The sequence below is a fragment of the Anser brachyrhynchus genome, assembly GCF_964034855.1.
Source record: "Anser brachyrhynchus genome assembly, chromosome: 7".
NCBI classification, from domain to species: Eukaryota; Metazoa; Chordata; class Aves; order Anseriformes; family Anatidae; genus Anser; species Anser brachyrhynchus.
Genome location: NC_137701.1, coordinates 28898797 through 28914448, shown reverse-complemented (window position 1 = coordinate 28914448; position 15652 = coordinate 28898797). Strand labels below are relative to the sequence as shown.

General features: G+C 36.9%; 2 long non-coding RNA genes across 3 annotated transcripts in view; one reads left to right on the top strand and one right to left on the bottom strand.

Moving 5' to 3' along the window:
- The window catches only part of LOC308198045, a 52541-nt gene extending 41626 nt beyond the window's left edge, over positions 1–10915 (bottom strand). Inside the window, exon 1 of one of the 2 annotated variants that reach the window (XR_013953555.1) lies at positions 8609–10915. This is a non-coding gene — a long non-coding RNA (uncharacterized lncRNA). The remainder of the gene's footprint in view (positions 1–8608) is intronic. The other variant, XR_013953556.1, reaches the window with a different exon arrangement.
- Positions 5543–15652, top strand: part of LOC308198047 — a 45536-nt gene continuing 35426 nt past the window's right edge. Inside the window, exon 1 of the long non-coding RNA XR_013953561.1 lies at positions 5543–7727. This is a non-coding gene — a long non-coding RNA (uncharacterized lncRNA). The remainder of the gene's footprint in view (positions 7728–15652) is intronic.

Below are 15652 nucleotides of genomic sequence, written 5' to 3'. Positions count from 1 at the left end.
CTTCCCCTCCACTAGCACAGCGCTAGCATAGCTTTCCCAAATTTCATTTCCCATCCAGAGCTGGGACTACACATGTTCATTATCTGAAAATTTCCCTAAACATCTGACCAAAGATTCCAGCTACCAAGCAAATCAGGGCTTTCTGCTGCTATTCTTCTAATCTCGTGCATTTATTTATGCCAAATCCCTATTTGTCCAACCCATCTCTCACTCACACAGGCAATGGCAGTCTTCTATAGCCAGGAAGCCTGGTCTGCCTGGGAACCACACCTGGGGTGACTGTTCATTCAGCTGTCTCATAGCAATTCACTGTTAAACTAAGGAGAAGAGAGATGTGGACACAGTGATAGTTAGCTCAAACTGGTAAGTCACTGTCAGCCTCTATTTCAAAAGATTACGATAAAATGATAATGGGAGACAATCAGAGAGGACAGCAAGATGGATGAGGGCAACGAGGAAAGGAATGAGAAAAGATGGAAGAAGGGAAGCAGCAGAATTTAAAATGGGGGGAAATGTTGCAAAAGGTACAATCTGATCATCATCAAGATATGCACCTACACACCAAGCACTAAGTAGAACATAGTCTATGGCACCAGGTGAGATCTACTAGAAGGTAAAACTTCCAGAATATGTACACTGGACAACAGTATTTTAATACTGTTTTGCTCCACGTGTTCCCTTCTATTGCACTGCTCTACTTGTTAATGTAGACCTTAATGACTATAGTAATGCCATAGTGTTAAGTCACTGATAAAAAAACTGAGAATCCCATTACGCAGGTTCTTTGATTAAGCCATAGAGCATTCAGTAGATATCCTGCTATTAATACATGATGTTATAATCTGTGGACAGGATGTAATCATATCCAAATTTATACAGAACACCATATTGCCTTTGAGTAAGAAAAGTTAATTTATACTACACCAGCCTTTTGGTTATGCATGTGTGTGCATCCAATTGCTCCAGGCTCCGAGTAAATGATATGGTCTAGACTTCAGGTAGTTCATTAGATCAATACTCTATCTCATTACATGGATGGAATTCACAGCGTCCTCCAAAACCCAATTTCATTTCTTTCACCTCTCAAATTAAACACTACCTTAAAGGTTTAGTTGATAGATGACTCTGTTTTACGTGATGATGTTCTTCAAGGCACATGTGGCAGTATATCTTATCCTATTAGTAAAGATCATTAGCTACAGCATAATTGCCTCTCTATGACACATAATAGTTTCATCTATTTTTATCGTTCCTGTCCTGTAATTCAATTTCATGATTATGGTTTAACAAATCAAGGGGTACGGCAAACAATATATTTTAGCCATCATTTAAAGTAAAGTCAAGTTCCTGACAAGATACATAGGGTGGTGCTACAAGATATGTTTCCATTTGACTAGTTTTGGTTAACAGAAAAGTATGACTTACCCATTCTCTCCCATTTCTTAACATAGAAAAATACTGAATCAGAATAAAACATTGCTAGATTACACCCTCAATGCATTTAGTATCCTCCTGTTTCTTTAGGAGAGCAGCTGTAACTTGCTAGGGGCTTTCCAAACACTGAGGATAGTCCTTGTTTCTGGGAGATGTCAGGATTATGAGACACTGGCACTATGTAAGAGATGCCTAGTTAAGGCTTGTCCAGAAGACAGCTACTCCACAAAACTTTACTCAACAGTCTCTAGCTATTTGGAAGCTTACAGAATACTCAAAATCCACCACAACAGTATGCCATAGAGAGGCATAGAGAGAGGAGGTAAAATTAAGAGTTGTGCTGCTGCTCTTGGGCCAGTATGTATCAGGAAAAAATAGTTACATAGTGAAAAACAGCTTTCTACACTAGTTTCAGAACTTATATGTGGAATACTCACTGCGCATTCACATATGCACACATATCCAGCGAGACCAAGATCTACTTGCTTTCATAAATTACCAGAGATTTCACCTGCAATGGTGTTTTCCCTGTAATTCTGAGAATCAAATTTGGGCCATTTCTCCCAGGCCATCAACTTTTCTCATTCCTTAACAAGCAGACCATTAAACCATTTCCGTCTCTCTTACTTACTCAGTTACATAAAATAATTACTCTTGGTTCCAAAAACTGTAATGGATGCTTTATCTCCGCTCCAGTGACCATTCACCAGAAAATATTACATGTAATTAAGAGCTCTGGAGAAAGAGAGAGAGAGAGAGCAATGATTCCCTGTATGTAGATGATTTTAAATGAATTCTGTATGAATATGAATTAATATGACTTAATACTAATTACCAGAGAGACATTAATGCTAGTATACCTAAGTAAACCCTGGCAGAAACAGTGACCAGCAACTACTAGTTATCTATACTGCTACCCAAAACTAAGCTATGTTTTTATTTGGGAGTGAAGTGGCAATAAATTGCTCATTGCAATATATGTACCAGTCAGATGGGCAGCTTTATGAAAACAGGATGAAAGTTCTGAAAAGTAGTTGAACGATGACTATGGAATATTGCTGAGCTCGTACTTGGATCTGTATTAACAGGTATTGCCATTTCCCTTCTGGCTGGATTCATCTTTTTCTCCTATACCTGTGTTTTGGAAAGGTCCAGCTTAGAGGAATGGTGATTTGGTGATGATAGTTCTTAGAAGTCTAATCAAAATCTTGAAAAGGTTTATTTGTTTGTTTGTTTTGTCTGACTATTGGAAAAGTATATATTAGGGGCCTTTACAGCAAGGCAATTAGGATTGCTAGAGCTACTAAAAATTTTTTACCTACCAACGCTGTACATGCTGCTTTGCAAACATATGTGACAAAGAATGATTAGTTCTACCAAAACTGTCATAAAATGTAAGCATGGTTCCTACACATTACTTTCCCACTGCCTTATCTCCTTAGCCTGCTGGGGAACTTTGTCTTAGTGATGGAAATCACTTCACTGTGTAGACAGTATGGAGACAGTAAATGCCAAAGTTTCTGGTGGCCTGATCTCTGGGCAATATATTTCCTAGGCAGCCTCAGAGCTTTATGTTCCATAGTTATGAGGAGCAGGATATTTTGTAAACCTGGGAATCCCAGGGCTTTCATCATTTTTAATTCTAAAATAACCTTCCAGATATTTTGTCTCAGATTCCTGCCCCAAGAGGGAGTTTAGGGCAGCCCCCTCAACAGATAACTGTAGGGAAAACTCTATTTATGGCCAGAACATTATTGTCTTCCACAGATAATTGAAAATTATGAGGGCTTTTTCTCTTAAAAGATTTTTTTTTTAATATCAATTACCTCCATAAGGCAGAAGTGTCTTTTCTGCCTGAGACTGTACTACCTTAATCTCCCTTCAGGCTCTCAGCAGGATTCCTACATTTCTATCCAAGATTCCCAGACAGTACTAAATATTTTCCGTTATATAATTATTCCGTACATGTGCAATAAGTCTTTTCCTTTGGGTTTACATTACACTTCCTGTGCTTGAGTAGCTCCAGGTGCTACAGTATAAACAGTTATGCTCATTCTAATAAATGGTAACAGAAAATAGATCCTCAAGTCCAAGAAATTTCAGATTCTAGCCAGTTCTCCCCATTCAAGGATGGATAACTTCTACCTTGTTAAAAATGAACTATTGCTATCTACATTGTTAAAAATAGACTAAATGGAAGTTGCACTTTGAGATGGGGTGAAATGAAAACTTGGAAACATTTTCACTTGAGAAGAGAGAAAGACATACATTTTCGCAAAATAAAATCAATTGGACAATGCTGCTTCACATTAACAAATGATCAATTATACTGTCAGATAATTAAAAGAAAGTTATTATTTCTATTCAGTAAATGTAAGCCTTATGATAATATGATAGCCTTAACAATGTTGTTGAAAAGCATTCTCATGGATAGGTTTCCACACTCAAATATTGAGATACAAAAACAATCAGATATCTAATATGATTTGACTATGCCTGGAACAGGATGTTCAAGTTTCCAGCTGTAGAAACTAGAAAATACCTTGACACTCTCTGGTTCAGAGATGTAACACCTGTGTCTGTTTTATCTGCCTGCAAGACACAAGCAGAAGGAAATATTTCAGCAATAATCAGTTATAGCTGGTCTGGACAAGTTTGGCATTGAGTAGTGGAACTTGTAAGAGGATGTGTTGTTGTTTCTGCAAGTATTTTTTGATCTGATGTAAGGCCTTAGTGCAAATCTGTAGCTTATGTGAGGGTGTTTCTCTGAAGGTGGACTCCTAATTATCTTCTATGGCTCTGAGTTTTTATGAGCATGTAGGCTGAGAAGCCATTGGAGCCTGTGTATAAATGCTTATTGATGGGGGTAAGAGCTTTCATTTCAGTCCTCCTCTGTCTTCATAATTCAGGAGCAGTAGCAGCTAGGGCTGATGCTGAAGAAGGAAAAGATTTTATGGAAATCGAATACTAGGTAAAGGAGAAAAGATCTTTTACAGGAGGAAAATAAAGGATATATATAGGATTAAAAACAAACTAAAAAAAAAAAAAAAGAATTGGTGGAAACCAAGATTGATGTTTACAAAGTAGGAAACTATGTCCAGACTCGGTCATGCTTCTGGGTGGTCTAAGGCCATTCACTTCCTCTGTAATGAAAGTTCATATAAGATGTGGTAGTTCACATAAGATGACTTCTGCTGCTGGAAATTCATCCTTACTACTCTTCTTGTTTATCACTATTCTCCCTGTCTTCATCTCCCAGTGTTCTTAAATAGGTACCAGATATGAAGGAAACAGGGTGTTTTCTTGTTACCTTAGGGTGTTGTTAACTATCACCAGCTCAAAGGCCAAATGTTATTAGGAGTACAGGTAAATGAAATGTTGGAGTTCAGTGTGGGAGAGGAGGTGGAAATGCAACAGCAGCATCTCTGGGCCAACCTGAAGCATTGGTAAGTTCTGTGGGTCCTGACGCACTGATCGTAACTTCCCATACGTGAGGAATTTCTTCCTTGGGAGAGGAGATTGAACGTGTTACAAAATTGTTTCTGCATGAATAACCTACCCTGATTCCTGTCTTTGAGGAGACACTGGGTTGGACAACAAACTGCCTTCATGCAGAAAAATCAAGGGATAACTGATTGATATTGCTTGGAGGAGTACATACTCCTACCAGAACTAAATGAGAAAACATTTTGCCCACAACCCTCTGTGTAGCAACACACTTAAGCAAATGATTGTCCACTGAGAGTAGCATAGATTTGTTGCTCTGACTGCAGAGAGCTTAATGTTTTAGCAGCTTCCAGTAGTCTTAATATTGTGTGGCTACAATCTGCCTTTGAAGTATCTGTATCTGTATCTGTATTTGCTGTGTCTTGTGGTATGCCTCAAGCTCAGAGATCCCACCTCAGTGAGCTTAAACTGTGGTAGAGAGTCAAGCTTTGTGTGGCAGTACTTGATTGAAAAACATTTCATCTAATTCATCTGTTTCAAGGACGGCAAAAAAAAATCAAACCTTCCCACGTACTCTTTATAAATCATCCTGGCTAAAACACTGGTAAATTTGTTATCAAAAATGCAACACCTTTTACTGCGAATTCCAAACAGCCAATACCAAAAGTCAGATCTGAACCTGTAGGGAAGATATAAATTGATCAGGCTTTTTGGGAAGCTATAAATTACAGGAAAGCAAGACAAGCCTCTTTAAAGCATTGACAACAAATATAAGAAAAAGATGATTGAACACAAAAATGCCAAAATATAAGTATGTTGTTCCTAGGAGAGCAAGGGTAATGAGAATTTTGCTAGCTTTGAATAACAGTGGTGGGGTTGTGGGGGGTGGGTAGTGGAAGAAAAAGACCTTAGAAAATTAGAAATATAGACAATGAAGGAAGATAAAACACTTGATGGTGTAAAGTCGTTCATGTGGTATACTAGAAATAATAATGATGAGGCAAAATGAGTCATAATCATTAGTGAATATTTAACTAGTATAGAATGACAACTAGTACTACTATGCAACTTTATTAAGACATTCTCAACAACATGTCACCAACCCCATCTTAAATAAAAATGGAATATAAATTCAATTTAAAACCTCTGAATGAAGGATTGAAAAAAAAATCTGGCTATGAGATCCATGCATGTGTTTGCAATAGATTCTATTTTAATGCCCTGCTATTGTCACCTTTTATCATCTTTGCAAGCCTGCAGAACCAAGGAAGGATAATGCACTATGCAATAAAGATATAAGGGATCTTCATGGGGTGTGAAAAGGTTCCAGATGGAGTCAGGAAGTGAGAGAGTTATAGAGGTGTTTTGTGTAAGTAACATGATGACCCACGTTGGCTGGAAGCCCCAGTTCTCAGAGTATCAGAGTGAGCTGGGAAATAGTAGAAAAGGAGTGCTACAGAGAGGAGAAGCTTTGGGAATATAAGAGAGGACTGTTAGATGAACATTTTTAATAAGCTGGAAAAAAGGATAATTTTGTAAGCATCTCTGTCCAGCAAAGTTTGGTTTGCCTAGTACTCACTTTGAGAATACTGGTATTATTTCTCTTCCGTTCTGTTATTTCACAATGAGATAAATTCTAGCTTTCTGGAGATGTTATATCTTTCCTTAATTCATTGGTAGGAGTAACTGAACGCTGGTCTAGCATTGAGGGAACATCTGAACAAACAGTTAAAGGGAGAGACATGCTCTAAGATGACCAAAATTCACCCAGATTGGGGTGGTTTCTTGTGCCTAGTAAGCCACATCTGTAGTAAGCCTAAATTAATAGTATTAGATTAATTTTCTATAGATTCACCCTGTATATTCTTTTCTTCTTTTCTTTTTTTTCCCTACAGAACACAGTTGTGAAAAACAAACCTTTGAAAGAACCTTTGCACGTATATGCTCTTCACAGGCTTCGTACCCATGTCATCTATATTAACTTTCCACGTGAAATCTAGCTAGAAGTCTTCAAGTGAATTGAAAGAATAAAACAATTGCCTCTTTTTTTTTTTTTTTACCCCACATTAACCTGGATAAATCATCAGAGCACTCTTCATTGGTTAAGAGCACATTTATCCCTTTTTTCTTTGGATAATGCATGAAACAAATGGGAGGTCAGGGATGTCTCTGCCAGCTCAGACCTGTAGTCCAGATAGTTCAGTAAGAAGATAATGATCAGTAGTGAACCAAAGGCAGATGAAAATTAACATGAAGTAAGGTGGCATGGAAGGGTTTTTCTATGAAAATACCTTGTCCTAACTTTTATACTTGTCCTTTAAGCACTGAAATTTGAAAGTTTATATCCATTTTAAAACTGATGCATTAACTATAAATTTAATATAAATAAAAAGATAAATTTTTAAAAAGCTTGCATTTCATTACTCTTCCCATCTATTCCTTTGAGATTCTTGATTTATATACATTTTTGTTCTTTTCTGCATCTTTTCAATTTAAGACTCATGCCTATTCCCAAAAGACAAAGTTAATTAACTAAAAATGAGGAGGAAAAAAAATCAACGCTTTGTTTCTGCATGCTTTCTACATTAGAGGGCAGAGTTCTACCTCATCTTTCTATTCATCTTTTATTTATTCATATATTTTTGATAAAATTAATTGGGAATTCATTAAAAAGTCTATGTTAGCTTCTTGGGGGAAGAGACTGTTTAATATACAAATGTGCTGATACAATATGTCAGAATCAATATAACCCTTATTTTGAGGCATTATTTGAGGAAAATTAACTCTGTGTCTCCATTCAAGCTTAATTTTGTGCTGCTACAAAGATGATACAGCAACTGACAAAGGTAAGAATATCTAAGAACCATGATATGAAAGAACTTATGAAAGAACTTCTTTTACATCTTTCTACATTTACTCAATTTCTGAACATTTTTTTTTTGGGGGGTGGGGGGGAGAGAATTGGCACTGAAATAAACAAGAGCTTCTGATCACTTTCAGTTACAAGATTTCAAAAAAGGAAAAAGTGTTGCATTACAAGAAAAGTTATGTGAGGGGATGGTAAATACCATTTAATAGTATGAAACATCCGAGTACAATTAGGAATAGAAGATGAATGAAATCAGTGTCTTTACTGTAACCTAACTACTTAATTAAAGGTTATTATCATCTGCTTGTTTCTGCTTTAACAATTTCTCTACACATCTCTTGGATTTTCAGGGATCTGAGAGTCCTTGTGTACAGGGTAGTTACTCATTTTTCCGAGTCACACATCAAACCTAAGTGTGATAAATTATACTGAGAATTTGTAGGATGCACCCCAAAGCTGAAAATGAATAGTTCTGTATCAGTACTTGTTAAGTAACTTGTGGACATGATGAGTTATTCAGCATTAACCAATATTAAAGTCTGAAATGACTTTCCAAAATTTTCTTTAGTCTTGTTTTAAATGTTCAAAGTTTTAAATCAAAATAAAATGATTTAATTTATATAATTGTTGTGGTTTAACCCAGCTGGCAGCTAAACACCACACAGCCATTTGCTCACCCTCCCCCCTCCCTCTCTGGGATGGGAGAGAGAAACGGGAAAGTGAAGCCTGTGAGTTGAGATAAAGACAGTTTATTAAGACAGGAATATAATAATAACAATAATAATAATAGTGATAATGATAATAGTATTCATAATAATAATGTGTAAAAAACAAGTGATGCACAATGCAATTGCTCACCACCCGCTGACCGATGCCCAGCCTATTCCCGAGCAGCCGGCCCCCCCACCCCGGCCAGCCACCCCTATATATTGTTTAGCATGACGTCAGATGGTATGGAATACCCCTTTGGCCAGTTTGGGTCAGCTGTCCTGGGTCTGTCCCCTCCCAGCTCCTGCTGCACCCCCAGCCTGCTCGCTGGCAGGACAGAGCAAGAAGCCGAAAAGTCCTTGGCCTGGTGTAAACACTGCTCTGCAACAATTAAAACATCAGCATGTTATCAGCGCTCTTCTCATCCTAATCCAAAACATAGCACCCTACCAGCTACTATGAGAAAAATTAACTCTGTCCTAACTGGAACCAGGACAATAATATTTTTCCCCATATTCTCTGTTTCACAAAGATTTTTTAATTATTCTTAACCAGACTGTTCTGACAGGAATACTGTTCTTTGTATCTCATGACCATTGTCCCATGTCTGCAGCCAGGCAGTAAATGATGAAATGTCTGCTATTTCACCCATAGAGCATGAGTCCCATAGAATGGGATGAGACACTGAATATCTGACTTGCATTCCAGCCCTCCCTAACTCTCCATGGCAGAGGGTTGGAACTAGATGATCTTTAGGGTCCCTTCCAAGCCATTCTATGATTTTCAGTAGGTTTAAGCTTGGACTGAACAGTAACTAGCATAATAGATTTGGAAGATATCTACAGAAAGCGTGTTGTCTGTATCTGCTTTCAAAGGCAGAGAAACTGCCTCTAAGTTACTCCTGACAGACATTCATTTACCTCCTCCTTAAAAAATCCCAGTGCTGAGGACTCTGCACCTTTCTTATGCAATCTATTCCTCCACTTCTACTTCCTTCTCATCAAAAAAGGTTCTCCTGAAGTCTAACCTCTATGCTTGAACAGAAGATGAATTTGAGTTAAGTGCAGTTTCCTCAGCCCATTTTCAATCTCACTTAAATCCAACAAATGTAAGTCAACTGGCGTCCCCCCATACTGCTCCTTCTCCTTCATAATATTGTCAAATTCATTTGCTTGTTTCAGTACCTGAGGAGCAAGACAACAACAGGGGAGCCAGTGAAAATGTCAGGAGCCCATCTCTGTATGTATGAACCTGTAACAGAAATCATGTTGAGATAAGGCAGGCTTCAGGCTGAGACATGAGTGATCCAGTCTTGCACACAGTGTTGATTTTTTCAAGCACTCTCCCAGGTATGTGCAACATGCACGTACTTTAATGTTGCCATTACAGTGTCAGAGTAAAACAGGGAGTGGGAAGTTGATGCATCACCAGGTGGTAGCTTAACTAAATAATAACCATTGCCCTATTTAATTTGCATTGTGGCAGCACTGAAGGACCCCTCTAGAATGTTTTTCAGGAGAAAATCATAAAGCATTTTATAAATAGTAGCTAAATACGTATCACAGGCTGGAGGTGCTTTTTTTTTTTTTTTTTCCTCTTTCAACTAGAGAAACCTACAGCATACAGTTGTCTTTCATCTTGTTAAGCAAGCAGTCTATAGGAGAGACAGTGACAAAGTACAAAGCAAGTGACTACTCATCTCACACCCATCCTTCCTTCTTGAAACAAAGGAGCTAGTTATTTTTCTTGTGTAGAAAAGACAAGTACTGTTTCTGCTCTACTAGGGTGACTGTAGGAAGTGTTGTATTGATCGTATCTCCTCAGTGTGAGAAATGGAAAACAATCTGTAATTTCCTGCCTAATAATTCTGAGTATGATGAATCAGGAAGCAAGTCCTAACTAACTTTACTACGTGTCCTTACTTCTCACCTGAGAATAGCATAGAAATAGTCAGCACTATACCCTGCAATAAATGTATCAGTTTGGATACATTAACCAAGTCCTTATCCATTCATACATTTTGCTTCTGTAAACTGGAGTTGCTCATTGGGTTAAAGATCTTTATTTGAGAACAAACACACACCATGATTCTAAGCCAGAACAGATGGATCTAGTTTAAAGGCATTTCTTCATTCCCTCAATCTCAGCTCAACTATTATCCTTACTGCTGTCACAGAATCACAGAATCACAGAATTGTCTGGGTTGGAAGAGACCTCCAAGATCATCTAGTCCAACCTCTGCCCTAACACTAACAAGTCCTCCACTAAACCATATCACTAAGGGCTACATCTAAACGTCTTTTAAAGACCTCCAGGGATGGCGACTCAACCACCTCCCTGAGCAGCCCATTCCAATGCCTAACAACCCTTTCGATAAAGTTCTTCCTAACATCCAACCTAAATGCTGCCTTCTCTCAATCTGAAGAATTCAAACCAAGTCACGCGCATTCCAAGAGTTTTCACTTGTCCCTTCATCTTAGTTTCATCCATATAGGATTGAATTTTGTAAATGAAAAAGAAATACGAATCTATTGATTTTTCACAGTTTCAGAAGACACTAGAAACCGACATGTTTTATTTGGTTTCAGTCTCCTCACAGAGAGAATATACATTGGAAACAGGTGACAATCTGAATGATGGATTAAGAGGCCAAGTGGTTTTGCAATAACCTGGTGCCTGAAAATGCTGATTTTCTAGTCAAATCCGAGGTCCCCAGTAATCTCTCTACTTGACCCCAGGCAACTCATTTGATCTGTCTGTAATTTTAACTTTTCCATTAAAACATGAGTAGTATTCCCTTTATCTGTGTTGTCATTTTAAGTAATAAAATCTTTGAGGCAAGCAAGTTGTATTTCATTTGCACAGATCTTTGCTCAGTTTAGAAATATGATCAAAAAAACATCATTTCATCCTCTTTCACACTTGTTACTGAAATTTAATACAGAACTGATGTATAACTGATAAATGTCTCGATTACACTTATTGTAGAATTGGGAAATAGCCATATTACCTCATCACCATATCTGAAATACAACAGCAGAAAAGTTCAGTGGAAGACTGTATGCTCCATTTAAATGATACCTTGAATTTCATCTTAAGTGCTTATATTTTTAATGCTGCAAATGATGTAAAGATTAGACATGAAAAGGTAAGACAGCTGGCAGAACTGTATTCTCTCTAAAAGCTCATGAAAATATGGAAAGAAGTATCAGGAAAGGAAATATGGAATGGAAATGAGAATAACTGCAGAACTATCTTCCTAAAATGACCTCATTAAAAAAGCCAGTTACATGTTTGCTAAACTCCTGCTGAGATGACATTAAACAAAAGATCCTTTACAACTGGAAGATATTAAAGGATACAACATAGTAATTCCACATGCCCTTTTCAACATCAGCTGAAACAAATATAATATATTCCTTTGTAAATACTACACTTCATGCTGTTCAACGACTGTTTCATACTTGCCCATCTTTCACCTTGATAATGTGATTATAATGGTACAAGGTATTCCACATAGATGCAATTTAACTGTCTACATGTTTCCTAGTTAGAGTGTACCTCGTACTTGACCCAAGTATTGTACAGTTATTAATAGTTATCCTGTGGGAAGTCTCGCTGATATATTTACTAAGTTCACATTGTTCTTACCCTCAGTAAAAGAGAGGAAAAAAAATAATAATTCCATTGAGAGTACCATCTAAACAAATCACAAAAATTAAAAATGAGTGTGGATCCTGAGTGCAAAAAATTAATAGAAAATCATGATGATTAAATGTTGTGATCGTATTTCACTGAAAGTTCTGAAAAAAAATCCCAAAGATAGGGACTAGAATTCATACATTTTGGAAAACATATTGAGATCTTAGTTGCTGAAGAGAAGATCTTTCTTCCAAAACTTCCATGAAGCAGTGTCCATTTCTATTACTGAAACATTTATCCCCTTACACTTTTCTTGACTACAGGTTTATGTTTCTGCAGGTTTCCCAGAAGGATTTGATAGATTGGCACATTGCCTGGGGTCAGTAATAATGGAACAAGTTTATCATGGTGCAGTCCCTCCCTGACTAGAACAGTTAGATTCGATTTTCTGTGTTTATATACACTGACCACCATGTGCTTCCAGCCTCCATATATTCTAAAATAAATTAAGAAAAAAAATGACCATAAATAAATAAATACAGAAAAAGAACATCTGAGAAGAAAAATACATATTTCACGTTCCTTTCCAAGTATGAGTCTTCTTGAGAACTAAATTAATCTTGGAAACCTGATAGATTTTGGCTTTTGGAAGCAGTGTTTTGATCTCCCAGCCAAAAGAGAAGCTCCACAGATCTAGTATTGTACATATGCTGTGTGAGGAACCCTCCTTTTGAAGAGTTTCCAGTCTAAAAAATCTACGAGGCAAATTATGAAAGGAGAATGAAAGGCACAGTGAAATGACTTCTATTAGAAGACAGAAAGAGAGATTTCAGTGACTCCATTCCCATTTCTTTGTTCATGAAAGAGTGTTGCCTCTGTAGGGAAGCTATAGTTACTGGAGATATGACAGAAATCAGGTGGATGATGGTATTTTTCTCTATATATTCCTAGAACAGTTCCCTATAGATTTCTATATCCCAGAACAAACGCTGCTTTAATGATTTAAAGCAGGAATCTGAACACCAGTCACATAATGCTTATCTCTGGAGCCTGTTTCTCCTAAAATAATATCTTATTCTTCATATTCCTCAAACAGCAACAATTAAAAAAAATAATAAAAAAAAGAAGAAAAAAAAATCCCAACCAACTTATTCGACATATATATTCAAACAAAAACTCACTTTCACTTCAACCCACATGTTCTAATTTACATATTTTTTATACTTCTCTTACCATTCATGCATACCTGCAAAAGATCAGAGGCAACATTACCATTCTAACTTTAAGTCTACTCATGAAGAATCCATACCACGTAGCCTTTATTTTTCATCAAAACAGTGCTTATAAAGAACATAAGAATACAAAATAACCACAAAAGATGTCCCCTATGAAAGGTCTTATTCAATCTTAGACTAGTATCTACTTTTCATTTGAGGATGGATGTTTTGATTAAAAACTTTAAATGTGGTACGTGTCAGCCATTATCATTAGTATTTACTAAAGTCATGAGAATAAAACAGACAAACACTGGAATTTTCAAAGGACAATAATGCAGTCAGCCCCTTCACTTCTATAGAATCTTTTGAGTGCCTAAGCTTCATCCATTCCGGTTTACACTAAAGCCTTTTCTATAATGACATTCCAGACAATAGCACAACACTTTTCTTTTTCACTGCTGAACTCTTGATCTACCGTCTTTACTGTGTTTCTTTTTATAAATAATTTTATGGTCAAATACCCAGCTGAAATTTAAATAAAATGAAATCATGACTTCTTTTCACCATTAGCCCAAGATAACATAATAGCATTATGACAGGTGAAGGTTAACATTTCTAGTGGAACTTTCATTTAAACCATCTCAAAGCAAGATGGCATGCATAATTGCTTTGCACCAATAGAGGAAATAACTCCCATTAATCCTGCAGTGAAGGTCATAGAAACATTGCACTGGCTCAGAACAGTTGCAGAATGAAGACAGAAGAGAACGACTGAGTCATTTAATTCATTCACCCCTACCTACCAGCACAACCTCAGGAAACTATTTATCTAGCCAGTACAGAATTATTTCAGTTATAACTCACTAGCAAATGGAAATCAGTTTAGAAGAAGTAAAAGGGAGGTGAGTCTTTGTTAAGAGTTAAAAATGTCTTTAACTTGTTTTGAAAAAAAAAATAATGCTAATTTGGACCTGGTCCTATGATAAACAATACTTCCCTCTTCCAACAATATACAGAAGGAAGTTCTGGTGAAGTGAGAATCAGGCCTTCTATTTTTAATTATTTTTCATTTTTGCTATTATTAACATGCCCTTGTTCCCTGTAAAAATACCAGGAGACAATCTATTCTCATGGTACTTCTGGCCCAGTTTTTCAGACCCAAGAGAATCTGTTAGTTTGGAATTCAATGATTAGATGAACAAAACCAGAACTCCATCATTACTTTTTACTTTCTCATAAAAGGTAAAGAACTTGAACTTGCACACTATGGACATGCAGGGCGATCAGTCCCTGCTTCTTGGAGTCACAATAAAGCCATGACTTTCCAACTGTAGTTTTCGTTTAGTTAATGTGAAGCAGAAAGTGGATAGGTATGGAAAAGTCACAACCTTAATTGAATATGCCAAGCCACAGCAGTATTGTGTGAAGGTCAATACTGTGTAAATAAATGCTCCAGTACTTGTTTTTTATGGTGGGCGTATGAGGAGTCTAAATGCTATGCAAACAATTAGGATTGATTTAATTATGTTCAGGGGCTTCTTTCTTTGTTTGTTTTCAGTTATTAAGAAATGATCAAGTCTCTCAAAGCAAATACATGGAACTTCTCAGGAAGTCTCAGCAGAAATGAAATTTCTGTGTAACTTCCAATATAAGACATCCATTTTTCCTGAAACTTGAGAGATTTCTTTCTAAATAAAACAGTTGCTCTTTTCTCACCTGAAATTCATAATGAAGTCAATCCATTTGTACCTACACAGATCAGTTCTGAAGTATTTAAAAAGTGATTAGAACAACCTTATAAGAACAGCTAGCAATACAGGGTGATATTGATCTCCAAGAGTGCCATTAAGCACAGATTAAATAAAAATAAAGATATGACTGTACCAACAAGTATATAACCTAGCTCAGGACAAGTATTTGGGACAACAGCTTGTGTCCCAAAGGCAAATTTTTTGAATTGGACAGCAGATAATCATTTCACTCTGACACAAAACTAAGTTGCTGCCAACTCTTTCAGCTGATTCTTGCCTTTGTGAGGACATCAGCATCTCTAAGTCATTCAGTAATTCAGAAAACTGATCCAGATAAAACAAACAAACAAACAAAATTAACTTTCAGACAAATCAGTCTTTGAGTCAATCCAGCATGTGCCCCAAAAACATTATGCCAGCACAAGCAAACCAACAGAAATCTGTGCCCTTGCCTGGGGAAGAAGAACAGAGTCTTCCCTTTCACTGAGAAATGGCATTTATATCATCTTTAAGTGACACAGTTAAAGTGCAGGACTGAACCAGTTTTAATTTCTTCCATGTGCTACCATTCCACAACCATAGTA